This window comes from Tachypleus tridentatus, chromosome 9 (assembly GCF_004210375.1).
Source record: "Tachypleus tridentatus isolate NWPU-2018 chromosome 9, ASM421037v1, whole genome shotgun sequence".
Taxonomy (NCBI): Eukaryota; Metazoa; Arthropoda; class Merostomata; order Xiphosura; family Limulidae; genus Tachypleus; species Tachypleus tridentatus.
This window is the reverse complement of record NC_134833.1, coordinates 95,756,961-95,772,536: the sequence shown is the minus strand read 5'-3', so window position 1 is coordinate 95,772,536 and position 15,576 is coordinate 95,756,961. Positions and strand designations below refer to the sequence as shown.

Genomic DNA, 15,576 nt, shown 5'->3' with positions numbered 1-15,576 from the left:
AAGATGTGTAACATTGAAAACTTTCTTATATTGTTTACAATATTCAACAAAGATATTGTGAAAAAAAACGTATCTGTAACTTAATACCTCCAGATTATGTTTACTTCCTTTAATTATTCTCGTCTTACATAATCTAACACAAACCAGATCATTCCACCTTTCAAATTATCATTTTATTCAACATTAAGATAACTTATTTTGAGCCAATAGTTTTATACAGTGCAGTCATTAACTCTGTATAAATCGTATAATTAACGCAGTGAATACAGTATATGAATAGCTTTCATCATCATAAACCCATATACTTTAACGCAGTGGTTCTTAACCTTTTTCAGTGTTTGCACCCCTTTCAAATCAGTAATCATTTCTCGCACCCCCTGGAGAAATATAAAGCATACTCTTATGTAAAAATATAGATTTGCTTTAATTATTCATGGGCATCCTCGCACCCCTTGGGAATCATCTTCGCACCCCCTAGGGGTGCGGGCACCCCTGGTTAAGAACCCCTGCTTTAACGCAAGTGCAAGCATTTACTCTTTCACACACTGTGTGTGTTTTAAAGACTTCAAACGCTAGATGGCGTGTTTACAAAGGTTGTTGAACCTGACGGGTCGTCATGGCGGACTTCCTTGAAGGTGAGGAAATGAGTAAATAATGATTATTTTCTCATAACTTTGTTATAAATGGTGCATTAATGTTCATATGGCTGACTTGCTTTTTTATTGCAATTCAGATTAAGGTTTACTTGGGAGTACATTAATGAATATTTCATAAAAATGAAATTTTGCAATGAGTAAACTGATAAGTGTTGTGTATGGGGTACAGTATGCAAATTACAATTCATATTATAAATTAATATAATATTTACAGTACTAAAAATTTAAGCAACGGTAGTTAATAATATTGATAGTAATAATGCACAGTGATGCAAAATGACTGTGCATTTCTTAGTCTGGGTAAGGATAACGATCAGACTATTTATCATATGCTACCTAAATACAACAATACCGTGTTTCTCCGATAATAAGACCTACCCATAAAATAAGACCTAGTGTGATTTTTGGGGATAGTTTTAATATAAGCCCTACCCTTAAAATAAGCCCTATTTAAGAGTAACAGAAAGAGGAAAGAAATAAAAAAAATTAATTTATTAATTAGTTTAATAGTTAATTAGTTTGTTTAAGTATTAATCAGTTAGTTTAATAGTTTAATAATAGTTTATTTTAAATGGTTAGTTTAATAGTTTTACTTTGTAACTTCATTTTTTTAATATATCAAAATAAGACATCCCCCCGAAAATAAGCCCTAGTGTCATATTTTGGAGTGAAAATTAATATAAGCCCTGTCTTATTTTCGGAGAAACACGGTAGGATCTAGGTCGGTTGCAAAATTAAATATAAAGTAATAAACATCGAGTGCGGAATAATGACAAGTAATGATTTTAAAACAGCTTCGGATTATTATTTTTTTCAGAATGTAAATTTTACCAATGAATGCCATGTACTGTGCTACTTTTACTGCATGTGCATATATATATGTATATATATACACACACACATTAAGTTCTGTATTTAATGTATATACAATCTTTTTAACTAATAAACTCGGTACTGGTGTGAGCACTAATTCATGAAATATGGCTTTTGTGTAGTGAGTTTTTTGTCAGTCTACTCTAATGGTAAATGCTGTTTTAAAGTTAAAGGACAAGTTCTTACTACAGTTCAGTAAAATATAGAGAATTATACTAAGACAGAAATGTTTTACATACTTTCTTAAGTTTATGCTCAAGACATAAACACTGCTAAGAACTAAAATTTCTTTGAAAATAAATTGCTGGCTATCATACAAGAATGCACCAACATTTAAGTGTTTTTACTAATGACAAAATACTGTTAAAAAGCTGATAGGATCAGACAACCACTGTTATTCTTGCTGTCAGAATAATATTATGTAACAAGAGATATTAGAAAATCATTGAGTAAACTTGAACTTTCTAAAAGATAAGTCAGTTTTAGGGGGAAAAAGTATATGCATGTATAATTTAAAATTTCTAGGTATATATATAAAGTTGTGTCAGATGGTTTTTCAAAATTTTAATGCACAGGTAATATTCTATGTTTCTAGGTGAATCAGCTGCAGCTCTGCTGAGTATGAAAGATGGTGAGAACTGAATATCCTTCATATGCATAATGCAATATGAATCTGAAGATATCTACCAAGAAATAGAAATAGACAAATGTCTAAATATTTACTATCTAGTTAGTCTTATTTTGGTTGTTGGTGACTTACTAGTCTATAATTAGATGTTTTGAAAGAGGATTTAGAAAGTTTTATGTTATCATAAATAGAAAATGTGGATTTAGATGGGGAAAATTAAGTATTTTAATTTTGCTGAATTTCTTTAAAGATAGTGTATTCATTCAAGGTTTTGGATAATACACTATATTTCTTATCCTTGGTCTATCAGGAGGTTTTTGATAGGGTGGCACATAAGATTTGGAATCTGTAAATCAAGAGAGTATTTTAATAAGAAACTTTACAGTTAGTAAAAATGAGAGGATGTATTTTTAAAATATGGAAAACTGATACATGATTCCAGTTAACAACTTTCACAGTGCCAGTTGATTTTGAAATATACACAGAAGTGTGGTGACGAATTTATCTAGTTTTCTAAAGAATTGAAATCTACATAAGATTGGGAGATTAATACACAAAATAAAATGGAATCAGTAACAATTATATGTTTAAAAATTTTTATTCTTGTTAAATATATGATTAAAAAAAACAATATACACTTAATAACTGAAAAAACAACAAAAAACATGTTGAAGTAAACAGTATAATACAAGGTAAATGGCACAACTTTGAAAATAGTATCTGAGGTACTGTGTCATTTTGTTGTAGAAAGGGGTTAATATTAAAGCCCTTCCTGAAGCTAAACCAGATATTTAGAATATCTCGTTATAAAGATATTCTAAATATCAAGCCTAAAACAGTAACTACAAATCATTACTTTTAACAATGACTTATCACCTACTTCCTTATATATTGCATAATCTACAAACTTTAATGTTCTACTTTATGACCATATCACATCAAATATTTGTTAATATGTCACCATCCTGTTCTAAACGTGAACAAAACCACAAAGACTTACTGTTTCACTCATAAAACAAACAATATATATTAATACAGCCTATAGGATAAACATTGCAATCAACATATCTGCATAATTTGTGACTATTGATATAAAGACCTAATTATACCTTTTACATACAGTGAAAATTCATGTACATCTCTCAACATGTATCATTTACTGCACTGTCTGCTCCAAATGAAAAAAAAAAAAATATATATATATATATATATATAAATTGGCAAAACTTTACATGAACTATCAGAAGGGAAAGAGATGAACTTAAATTTATTTTTGAATTAGTTATAAAATAACCTTTAGAATGAACAAACTATTTTTCTTTTTCTGAATGACTTTCTGGTTAGTTTGAATATTTTACAATTTGTTATTGTATTTATCTATTGTTTGATATGTATTACATTGTTTTACTTCCACGTTGTTTTCCATTTTTAAATGCATGTTGTTTGTCATAAGTTGTATGCATTCACAAGAAAGAGCAAATTCTTAAACATATAACTGTCATTTCTTCCATTTTTTGTATTAAGCCTGAAGAAAAGCAATTGCTTGAAATGTAACTAATAAATCTGATTTTATTTAACATTACGTGTTTTTAGTGTAATCTTATTTTGTTCTTAGTTATTTATATATCTTACTACTATAATATCATGTGTAATAGGTAAAACAAAGGTTATATAATGTGTCCCATATGCATTGGATGGACTATTTTTAAATAACTTTTCTCTATTAATAAAATAAATTATTTAATGCATAGTTGTGTATCAACACAAATAACAATATATTTTTCTTATTCACTCAATGGGATCATTTGTATATATATTTCTGTTTGTAGCTGTCTGCAGAGAAGGTTCTTTTGTGGGAATGCTCTTTTCAGATTATGGTGACAGTCTCATAATTAACAAAATCTTTTACACTTATAGATATTTTGCTTGATAATATGTATGGCTTTTGGTGTCAATTCAAATTCTTCTATAGTATTTTTAGATAAGCATTTAAAGGTGAATGGATATATTTAGTTTGATGTTGATGTTTTCATTGGTTGCTATTGAATAGGTAACTTCAACTAACTGAATGATCTTGCATTATTTTTTGGAACATAAACTGTGTTTACTTATTTTACTCTATTTTGTGCTAGGGTAGAGAAGGATTCCAGTAATGTGTTTGTATCATATTGTTATGATAAAATAATGATAACCATGTCCTCTTTCATGATCACTGTGTATGTGACACAACAAAAAATATTTCCTTGAACCCAACAAAACCCTTTTTAGATTTTCCATTTTGCCAGGTAAAATATTTTGGAGAGGTTAGCTGTTAAGGTGTTTTACCATGAAATGTTATTTGTAAAAGTTCTAACTTTTACAATTAAAAATTTTAAAGAAAAACAGTAAAAGATATTTTTTTAATAATTATCCTGTTTTCCCCCTGTCTGTTTGGTAAAATAATAAGTCTAGTATGTCCACTATATATGATAATAATAACTCAGACAATGTTTCAGTAGTACTCAAGTTTACTTCCTGTGTTCTATAAATTTTCAAAATTAATATATGTAGATTTTTAATAATTACATTTGGAATGCACTTTTGATAATTTTGATACTTATGTAAAAACCTGAATTAAGTTCTAATTTTCTGAAAAGGAGGGAGATTAGTTCAACCACCATCATCACCAGGAAGAAGAGGAAATGTGAGTTTTTAGTTTTAAATATAGATGTATATCTTGTATGTTTGGAACTTCAATACAGTTGTTTCATGTAACTTAAGGATCAATATTCTATACAGGGTATCTCAGAGATCAGTTGCCTTAGGCTGAATGTGTATACATTACAGATAATGTTCAAAAGTATTTTTACTAAAACCTGATGTGATACTGAAGACATTAAATCCACACCACTTTCAGACATTCATCTTTTCTTAGTGCCATTGTCAAAGAAATCTGTAGGAAAACAAGAAAAGCAATATTAATTTCCTCAATGTTAGATCAGCAACTAACTTTCTGGAAACTTTGTAGTTACAAAATGTATCCATTAGACCACAAGGCTGTAAATTGTATATAGATATAAAAGTATTGAAAAATATATATTCATGGTGAAAATTATCACTGTTATATAGATTTCTATTAATATAAGATTTTTGGAGGATTCTACTTTCATTCAGTTTTATGTCAGTTGTGAAAGTGGATTCTGTCATGTTAATAATTTTACCAGTTGTTATTTTGAAGTTCCAGTTTTGAAATTTAGCTCTTACCATGATTTTTAGAAGTTTGTAAATTTAAATTCCAAAATAATATTCCTCACTTCTCTGAACACTGTAGCAATACCTCATGCATCTGCCTTTTAGATTTTGTGCATGCAATTAGCTATGAGCATTCTCACACCTAAGACTTATTACAATATTGACTGCACTAATACATGATGTAATCATCATGTGACAATAATCTTCCATCATTAGGACAGTCATGCATTTTCTTTCTTGTGACCTTTCTATTCGCTTCTTTCTCTTCCTCCTCTACATGCTCTTTGTGTGTTTTTCTTCATCCTTCTAATCCTTAGTGACTTCTGCATCTTAAGGCCATAACACTAGATCTATTCAACATGAGGGCCATGGAAAAGATCCTTTGCTCCTCTCCAAGGTTTTATTCTAGTATTTTAATGTCTCCCAAAAAACAAGAGACTGGCATTCCATAATCAACCTTTTCTCTCTCATTTAAAGATAGAGGGTGTTTTCATTTTTTCCCTGCACTATGTATGACCAGGGTTAACATCTTGGATACCTTTCTGCATATTCTGATTGTCCAATCAGTCTATTATTTCCTTTGTTTCTATTTCATTAGGATCAGGTGGACCAATTTTGAGGTTGATTGTTGGGTGTGGTGAAGGGACCTCCCAGAGAAGGTTCTGCACTTTCAATTTATCTCCTCTAGGATCTGATCATCCATCCATATGTATGCTGTGCATGTCAACCCACAAAGGGAAGGAAAGGTGGTTGAGTGGTTTCTGGGTCCCCGCAACACTCCACTTTGGTCTTGCATTTTTGTAGACAGGTTACCTCCCTAGGATCAGTTGGTTGGTTCTGTTGGGCTAACATCAACTGAATATCAGTGTTGGACATTCTCAACAGGTGTTGAAGACATTGTATCTGATGCTGATGTTGCTGCAGTGCCCTTTTTTGACATTGTAGGACTCCATGGTGGGTGGGTTTGGTATGCACTGAATCTTCTGTTTATTATGGATACCCCAGTCCTTCAAAAAATAAAATAGTAAAAAAATTGGTAAAAAAACCAACATAGACAAATCTGTTATGCAATCACCACCACAGTCAAAACATATCCCATAATTTTTAATTCTTTATTCTTTGCCTGACAAATCACTGGGGCAAATGTCTCCCTTTTCATTCAAAAGGGTTTAAAGGGGATATCTGGCTCACCTAAGTTGGTCAAGAAGTTGCATTCTAGAGATATTTTGGTGGAAACTTCTACCCCTTTCCATTGTGAACTCCTCTTGAAGTTGAAGGCCATTGAGGTTACTACTCATGCTACTTTGAATTCCTCCTGAAGAGTGATCATTGAAGGGATTTTAAGAATATTCTTGAGTCAGAGATCCCTGCTGGTTTCTCCAGCCAAGGAATTTACATTGTATTTCATATCTCCACTTGTAAGTATGGAATTATGCTACCGACATATGTCTTAATTTTGATGTTTACATCACCACCTCTGCCTGCCTCTATCAGTGCAGGTTGTCTGAACTGTAAGGTGTGACAATACATTCCTAACCCTCTCAGATGTTTCTATTGTTAGCAGTTAAGACATTCATAGACATTTTGTCATGGTTCTTTGACGTTTGCTCATTGTGGTGACAAAGACCGTGATACCTACAAGTGTCAAATGGTCCCTCACTGTGTCAAGTGTGGTGGATCACACCCCTCCTACTATCAACCTTGCCCTCATGGGTGGAGTAGAAAGAAATACAGTATTTACATACTGTCCATAATATTTCTTACCCCAAGGGTTTAAAGATATTGTCTTCAACACCTCAGATGTATGCTGCTGCACTACATTCCACTTTTACAGTGGAAGTACAGACAGATCTTTTGTGTCTTCAACAGAATAATATGAAGAGTCTTTTGCCTTCTGTGGATAAACAAGTTGACAAATCAATATTTATTCCTGTTTCTGTCCCTCCTATTACTTTCAGTGACTGCCTAGGTCTGCTTCCTTTGGTCCAAAATTGTGTTGTCTGCTTGAATCCACCTTCTTTGGTCCTGAGATACATAACATTTATTAATTAACATCCTCAGTCACTGGAATCTATGTCTACTGACAGAGACCTGCCAACTCGACCTGGAGCAGGATACATAAAAAAACATATTGATCATAAATTGAAGAGTTCTCCACCCAGTTCTTCTCCACCTAAGTAAAGATGACCACTTTAATACAATAGAACTGTCGATATTTCCATTTTAATCTCAATGACATTAAGATCTTGATTGATTTCTATAATCTTATCTGGCTTTCCTTACAGGAAACATTCCTGAAGCCTCCTAATATAGTCACCTTTCAGCAATTTTCTGTATACTGGATTGAAAGGTTCAATGGCTGACAAGCAATAGTGCTTGGAGGGGTGGTGCTGCTGGTTGACAAACACTTGTCCACCCTGTTTTTGTCAGTTGATACATCCTTTGAGGCCATAGTCATCTGTATTTTCCTTGGCTAATAACATAACTGTTTCTCTCCATGAGAGACTTATGATCAGTCAGACTTTGATGCTCTGGTTGAACAGTTGTCATCTCCCATTTTAATCCTCAGAGACCTTATTGGACACAATCCCCTTTGGGATAATGCTGAGTTAATGTTGATGAGAGGAGTTGTTCTTTGTAGCATATGCTCTTGAATCACAACATTTTGTTCTTTATTAATGGTTCTTGTACTTGTTTTCATGCACCTAGTCAGGCTCTAACTGCCATTGATCTATTTATTTGCTCCCCTTCGTGTTTCTCTTGCTTTTCTTGGAAGGTTTACAATGACACACGGGACAGTTATCATTTTTTCTATTGTTTTGAGGGAGATTGACCATAATCAATGCCACCTGACCTATGTGCATTAGAGTAAGTTGGATCAGGCCAACTGGCCCTCTTTCACTGCTGTTTTGGAACGTGATCCTGCCATTAATAAATGATTGCATGGTAAAAACTGCTCAATCTATCACTAAGATCTAGACACATTTTCCACATTATCCTCATCCACACTGGAGTCCTGCCTTCCAGGAAGTATGACAGGCTCAGAAATGGGCCTGAGATACCTTATGACAGTATCCCTCTCTTTATGACAGTATCCCAACTGCATTTTTGTATCAGTATGCCCATGCCTATGCTCAGCAGGTCTTTAATTCAGAACAAGTGTCTCTTTTTACCACCAGTTCCAAATTCATGTGGGACAAGGTTTGAAAGGTCAATAGGAGATATGCCTCTCATTTCTTTTCCATCTTGCCTTCCAATGCTCAGGAAGTTACTGATGCACAGAGCATTACCAATACTCTCAGCAAGTTTTTTTTTTTGTACATTTGACACTTCTGTTTCTTTCTATATCTTCATCACCATCAAGTTTTGTGCAGAGCAGCTACTTTTTTTCTTTTGGGCTGATCATTTCAATTACTATGATAGCCCCTATACTTGGTTGTACTCAAACTTGCTCTTCTTGGGTCTGGCAATACATCAGTTGGACCTGATGATGTTCACTGTGAAATGCTGCACCATCTTGCTCCTGCTTTTCTTGCTATTTTTCTGGTTGTTTTTAACCAGATCTGACTAAAGAATGCTTGTTCTGATGCTTGGTAACAGGTTATTTCCTTCCTCTCTAACTGTCTCTATAAGATCTTAGAGAGGATTGTTTTTGGTGGTTTCTCAAATCAATCAATCTCCTCTCTCCCATCCACTGTGGGTTCTGTTGACAGTACTTTACCATGGACCACCTTGTTTGACTTGAAACACCTATCAGAGAAGACTTCCTCAAGACAGAACATCTTATTTCCATGTTTTTACCTTGCGAAGGCTGACAATATTACATGAAAGTATGACATATTATGGGTCCTCAGCTCATTTCGAACATTTTTATTTTTATTTGAAACTTTTTACTGGACAGCCAATTCCAATTTTTGTAGATTTAACAATTTCCCATTCTTTTCCACAGAAACTTGGAATTCCTCAGTGTCTTAAGTGTCACACTTTTCAGTATCAAGATTAATACTGTCACTACACAACGTCCTCCTACTCTTGGAAACAGGCTCTTTGTTGATGACTTCCACATCTTGTATCAGTTATTGAACATAAGATTTATTCAGCTGCTACTTCAGATTGCTCTCAATTGTTTGTTGAAGTGTTTCAGAACAAATAATTTTACCTTTTCTTTCTTCAAAGCCATTTTCATGCACTTTTGCCACCGATAGGGTACACACCCTGAGGCAAAGTACTTGAGGCTTGTCTTTGACCATAAGATTACTGTCATTCCTCACATCAAGCAGCTACATGTTGAGTGAGGGTACTGAACATTCTCCATGTATTTTATTCTGCCTCTTGGGGAGCAGTTTGATGTTCTACATTCAAGATCTATCATGTCCTCATTTGCTTCAAAGTGAAATATGGGTCTGTGGTTCTGCCAGGACTTCGGAATTGAAGATGATGGACCATTTTCCAGTTGGAGTGTTGTGGTAAGGATCAAAGCTTGAAAGCATATTGCATCTTTCTTTCTTCCTAAGTAGTCTGTGCTTTTCAGACTAGATGGTTTGCAATTCCTTCTTTTGTCCTTTGTGTCCAGGTACAACTGGCTGAATTGGGTCTGGCAGTGGATGATGTTGCTGTCTCCAATGGCCAGCCCATTCAACCTTAGCTTCTTACCATCCCCACTTATGGTACCTTTCTTTGAGCCATCTCAGGAAAATGGATACTCCCAATTGGAAGTACCATCTTCTGTTTGCCGAGCATCTTTCAATTTATTTTTCTGTTTTCATTTATATGGATGATTCAAAATCAGGTGACTTTATGGGCTCTGTCATGGTTTGTTGTGACTTGCTGGTTGCTCACATGAACCCCTCTACAGTTTCTATGTTTACTGTCAAGTTGTATGCCTTTTTCTGACTCTAGATCACATAGAAGCTATGCAGTACACCAATTGTACTATTTACACTGACTCTCTTAGCTCTCTACTGGCCCTGGAATTGCTTCACATTAGTTTTCACCCTGTTCTCATTGATATTTAAAAATGACTGGCCCTTTTTACTTTATCTTCTGTTTCTATGTGGGTTTTATAGATATCTGGCCATGTCAGTATTTGTGGAAATGAAATCACTGATACTAAGTACATCTGCTATGGTACTGTTAGGGCCATGCTTGTTCCATATATAAACTTCAGTCCTCTAATGAATGTTTGGCTTTATACTAGTTGGCAATTGTCTTGGAGTGAGCAATGTCATGACAAGCTTTCCCAAACAAATCCTTCTGTTGTTCATTGGCCATCTTGTTTTTGAAAGGATAGGAATTAGGAAGTTGTCCTGGCTAGGCTATGCAGTGGTCACAGTTTTTTAGCCTGTCATTCTCTTTTATCTGGGACTGATCTACCAATGTGTGTCTGTTTTGACACTGAAGTCACAATAGCATACATGTTACTGTTGTGTCCTTGTGAGTCTGAGCAATGATACCATAATAGAAATGGGTTTTCTACAGTTTTAGCCCTGACAATGGATGGTGTAATTTGCAATGGCAACACTGTCCAACTTGATTGTATTTTTTAATTTTTTTATGAGTTGTTGACTTTTCAAATTTTATTTGAACATTTTAACTGGATTTTTGGCATTGTTTAAATTTAACTTGACTTATTTTTATGTTTTACAAAAATTTTACTTTTATGGTTTTTACTGGTTGTTTGGTTCAGGTAGCCTAGTTGCTTTGTGCTTATAAATATCAACCAACCCCTTTGGCATTGCTTCACCTCTTTATGTCATAGAAACGTTTGCTAACCATGTTCACAGTCTCAGAACTCATTTCTATTATTACATGGGTAAATGACTCCTTATTATCTCTTCTCAGGAGGCCTGTATCTCAAACACATCACTTCTCCAAAAGGTACTTTTGGGTTGGCTGGTCAAATTTTTCCATACTTGGTTCATTTTGGAGTATTTTTCTGGTCTTGACTCAGTTATGCCCAATCTTTTCCCATTCATCTGTGGAACATGGAATATGTAGTCACCTTGAATATTGCCTCTCCCATACATTTTACACAAGAGGTTATATTTCTTTTGAGTACTTTCATGTGTCTAAAACATTTTGCCTCTCTAGGTTAGACTCTGATGAGTCTTTTTCAATGGAGTTTGAGTGACCATTAGAAAACCTCTCACATTTCATTGTCCTCTTCTGTGCTGTTGTTGCCTTCTCTTTTTGATTTGTGTTGCTGACTAGATTGTGGCAACACTGTGATTGGTATCCTACTGCTGCATTGCCATTTATTTTTTCTAACAGTTAGGCAGTTTGGGAGGGAGATCATAGCTTTTCTCCCATATCTCTTCTGCTAATGTGTCAACCCTCTGTGTACTGACCGTGATTGCCTTCTGTCTCCATTTCAGTTAGTCAGTTCCTTCAATCATTTATTCTTTCCATGGGACCTCTCTTCTTCCAAGGATCTCTTGTTCTCTACACTGATCAGATGAATTCTTCAGCTCCTCTGGATCATCTATTCCTCCCTGGGTAGAGATCCTTTCAGGCTGTATCACATCTAATCAATTCAAATCTGCCATTTGACTCGTTCTCTGTTCTCACACTTTCAACAACCCTTAGATGAGATCTCCACTATCTACTGGTTTCATGTCTTTCAGGATATCACTTCCTCCAGTTACTATTCCATAATTTATTCATCATCTTTAATGGGTAATATACTGTTCACATTCACTTTGTGGAACCAATTTGGTGGCCACTATTGCTTTGCAGAATTTATTTCTCTAAATTGACAATGAGTCAGAGGTAATGGAAAGCTTTAAACCCATCCATGCTGGCTTTTAAGCTTCCCACTATTGAGGTGGAGTTTTCTCAAAACCACTATGAAGGTGTGTGTGTGTGTGTATATATATCTGAGGGGATATTTGCCCTCTTCCCTGGCTCATGCATGCTGACTTTTCAAATTAGATTACACAGTAAGTCATTTTTTTTCCAGCCATTAACAGACGTTTTTTATGGCTAGGTGCTGCACCTCTTTTTTGTCTCACTGATGCAACAATCCTCCCCTCCTCTGTTACTCTCAGTTCTTACTTGTTAGGGTGGTTGACTTGGAAAATTCCTCTAGCACAGTGCAATGGGAAATATGGTAGAGTTCCCTGTGTTACTGTAATTGAAGTACATCCTGTTATATAATAGGTCAATTTCTTGGTGGTTTTGCCAGCTGGAAGAACCAAAGTGTTTTCTTCATATGATATGAAGATATTTGGTCTTAATTCCTGTATGTCAGATGTATAAATTGTACAGTAGAACTTAGAGGTTGTTTCACCCTCCTATTTATAGAAAGGGTATTTTTACATAATGGTTACATCAAGCACTGAGGTGGGAAATAGCTTAAGGCTAATGGCATGCTCAAAATCTCACAAGAAGGTGCACATGGAATTGCGAGCATGTGCACAGAGGTAAATATTAATCAAAAACACATTTTCAGCAAAGAAAAAGTTTAATTTTATTAATGTATCTCCACAGCCTCATAGAATACGAAAGAGAAAGACTTATTTTTAATGATGAAGAAGACACATCTTATAGCTTTTCAAAATTATCACCAAGAAAAACTCCTCATGTTTCATCACCTGTAAGTATGATTTGATTTCTTTCTATTTTTCCAAAGTTAAAATGTTAATCTTGAAACAAGAGTAAAGTAGTACTACATTGTACTGTTACAAAAGGCTTAAAATTAACATTTATGGCCATTGAAAAATTGTTTCTAGTTATTTTAAAAATTTCTTGCAAAAGTGTATTCCATACTTTCAAAAAAACAAAAAATGAAGGAAAAAATTCATAAAAATATAAGTAACTTTGTTTAATATGCTTAAATAATACAATTTTATAGTCATTTACTTAATACCAGACTAGGTTTAATGAGTGTTTGCACCTTGACCATGTTTTTAATTGTCTATAAGGCTTTATATCCATTAGACCCTTCATTAAAATCTGCACTTAACTCTTCCATTATCAGTTGGGTGGAATCCAGCCACCTTGTAACCATAATAATATCCATGAGAGTAATAAACTATGATTTTTGATAATGTTTGCATATCTTTACAAAATTTTGCAGGTTATTGGTAAACATGACAAGGCTTTCATACACAAAATATAAGGTTTTCAAATTAACTATTACAATTTTTTGATCAAAGATTTTATTTTTAAAAATGTTGAACATCCAACATGCTGAGCAATTTTTATTTTAAGATGAAAAAGACTTTTATACATAAGAAAAAATTCAGATTTAACATGTGAAACCTTTCTAACCTCCAGATAATTATAAACTTTTTCAAAAATAAAGATTTTTATTTTATCTGTTATTTTAGCTATTGAATCTGAATTTTTGTACATGTTTTCTAGACTTGAACAATCGTGTAACCACCATAAAAAATTAGGAAATAAATATAATTATGCTTTTTTTCTTTCTAGATGTTTGGTCTAAACAGCTTAAATATCATAACATTATACATTTATATATATATATATATATATATTATTTTAGATTTAAGTAATTTTAGAGTAAAGCAAACAATTCTTACTTCTAGTAAAGACCTTTGTACTTGGTTGTTGCTTTTCATATGTTGCTAAACGAAATTTCACACATAAAGTGAAATGAAATAATTTTTTTAAGGTTTTATATGTACATTTCAATAATCAAAATATCATATATTACTATATTGATACCTTAGAATTCCATTATAATATTTATCAAGTTTAGTAACTGAACTGTATTTCTGTCTAAATAAATAAATTAAAATTTTGAACAGGCTATGACTCATATTACCAGTATGAAGGTTTATCTCAAAAGAAACAGTTGACATTGTTATATTTGAAAATGGCTGAGAAAACCATTTGGGGAACATTCTAAGCTTTCAATATTTTATTCACCTGTCATATATAGAAGTAAGTGTATATGAGGGATCATCTCCAAAATGCATATTATATTGAGGTACAACACTCTCTTTAGGCTTATCCCAAGCCAACAATTAATTTTAAATGTCTGTCACACTTGTGCATATTTGTAAGCCCTCTTCACTTTTCAGAGTTGTAGTGGCATTGTTAACTGCATGTTGCTGGTTCACCTACACCTGCTGAGCTAGTGCTTGAAATGATAGCCTTGTCTATCTTGCTGATTGCTCAACTGGCCAATACAAAGACTTCATTCTTTTTTTAAGGATGACATCCAGGTGGAGGCATCATTGGCATCAGCTGCAGCATAAAAACCACAGAAATAGCTCTGCTCATTGACTGTGTACAAGTGTGGTTACATCAAAATGATGTGTATGGTTTGGGTTAACTCTCAGTCAGACTTGAACTCGACATAACATAGGTGCTTGGAGAGGATGGTCATTTTGAGATATAGCCATTGTAGATGCTGATAGAGGCTTCTTCTTCTCTTGTGACCAGTTCAAAGTTGCCAATTTGTTCTACATTGCCACAGAAAGTGCATCAGTAAGGATTTAAAGATCTTGCTCCTTACTGTTTCATTTAGCAGCTCTCTTACTAATCTTTCAATGAGAATATATTCACAAAAGGTAAACTTTACTGTGCATATGATGCAACTCATTCGCTTAAAGAGGCCAAGCTCTCCATAGTACCCCTCATTTGAACCTTGAACCTGGCTCTCTTGTTTGCTTTATTTTCCAGTGGGTTAAACCTTTGTTACAACTTGACAATGACTGTTTCTCAATGCCAAAAATTTGTTTCATTTAAGTGCTTGTTAGGTTGTAGAGTGAGACGATCTTAACTCAAAGTGTTTTTAACCCTACTCTAGAAACTAGTCATTCCAAGCAATCACCTACCAGAAGCATTCAACCCTTTCACTATGAGTAGATCAAAATGCAATTGTTATGACCTTGCATAATTACATATAAAATATAATGAAACTTTATTATCAATATATATGAATAAACTTGGCATCAGAAAGTAGCTTTATAAATAAGGCTTTAATGGTGTATAAATTTTAATTTTTGAATTCAACAGGAAATATTTATATACATTCATAAACTCCCTTTGTATGTATATTGTAACATCAATTTACCCCAAATGCTCATCCTTTTATTTTTTGTGTTATCCCTTTCTGATATCCTATGTTTAAAGTAAATTAATCATTATAATTTAGATATTACTAAGGCATGCTGTAAAGTTTATAGACTTTAATCTTATTCATTTAGGATAATATAA

At 33.5% G+C, this 15,576-nt stretch overlaps 1 pseudogene across 1 annotated transcript in view; it reads left to right on the top strand.

Annotated features, from left to right (window-relative positions):
• Positions 1 to 932: 932 nt before the first annotated feature.
• Positions 933 to 15,576, top strand: part of LOC143227435 (protein lin-9 homolog) — a 44,014-nt pseudogene continuing 29,370 nt past the window's right edge. The window contains exons 1-3 of the transcript XR_013014996.1: positions 933 to 956; positions 4,806 to 4,840; positions 12,877 to 12,982. The product of XR_013014996.1 is annotated as a protein lin-9 homolog (transcript). The remainder of the gene's footprint in view (positions 957 to 4,805; positions 4,841 to 12,876; positions 12,983 to 15,576) is intronic.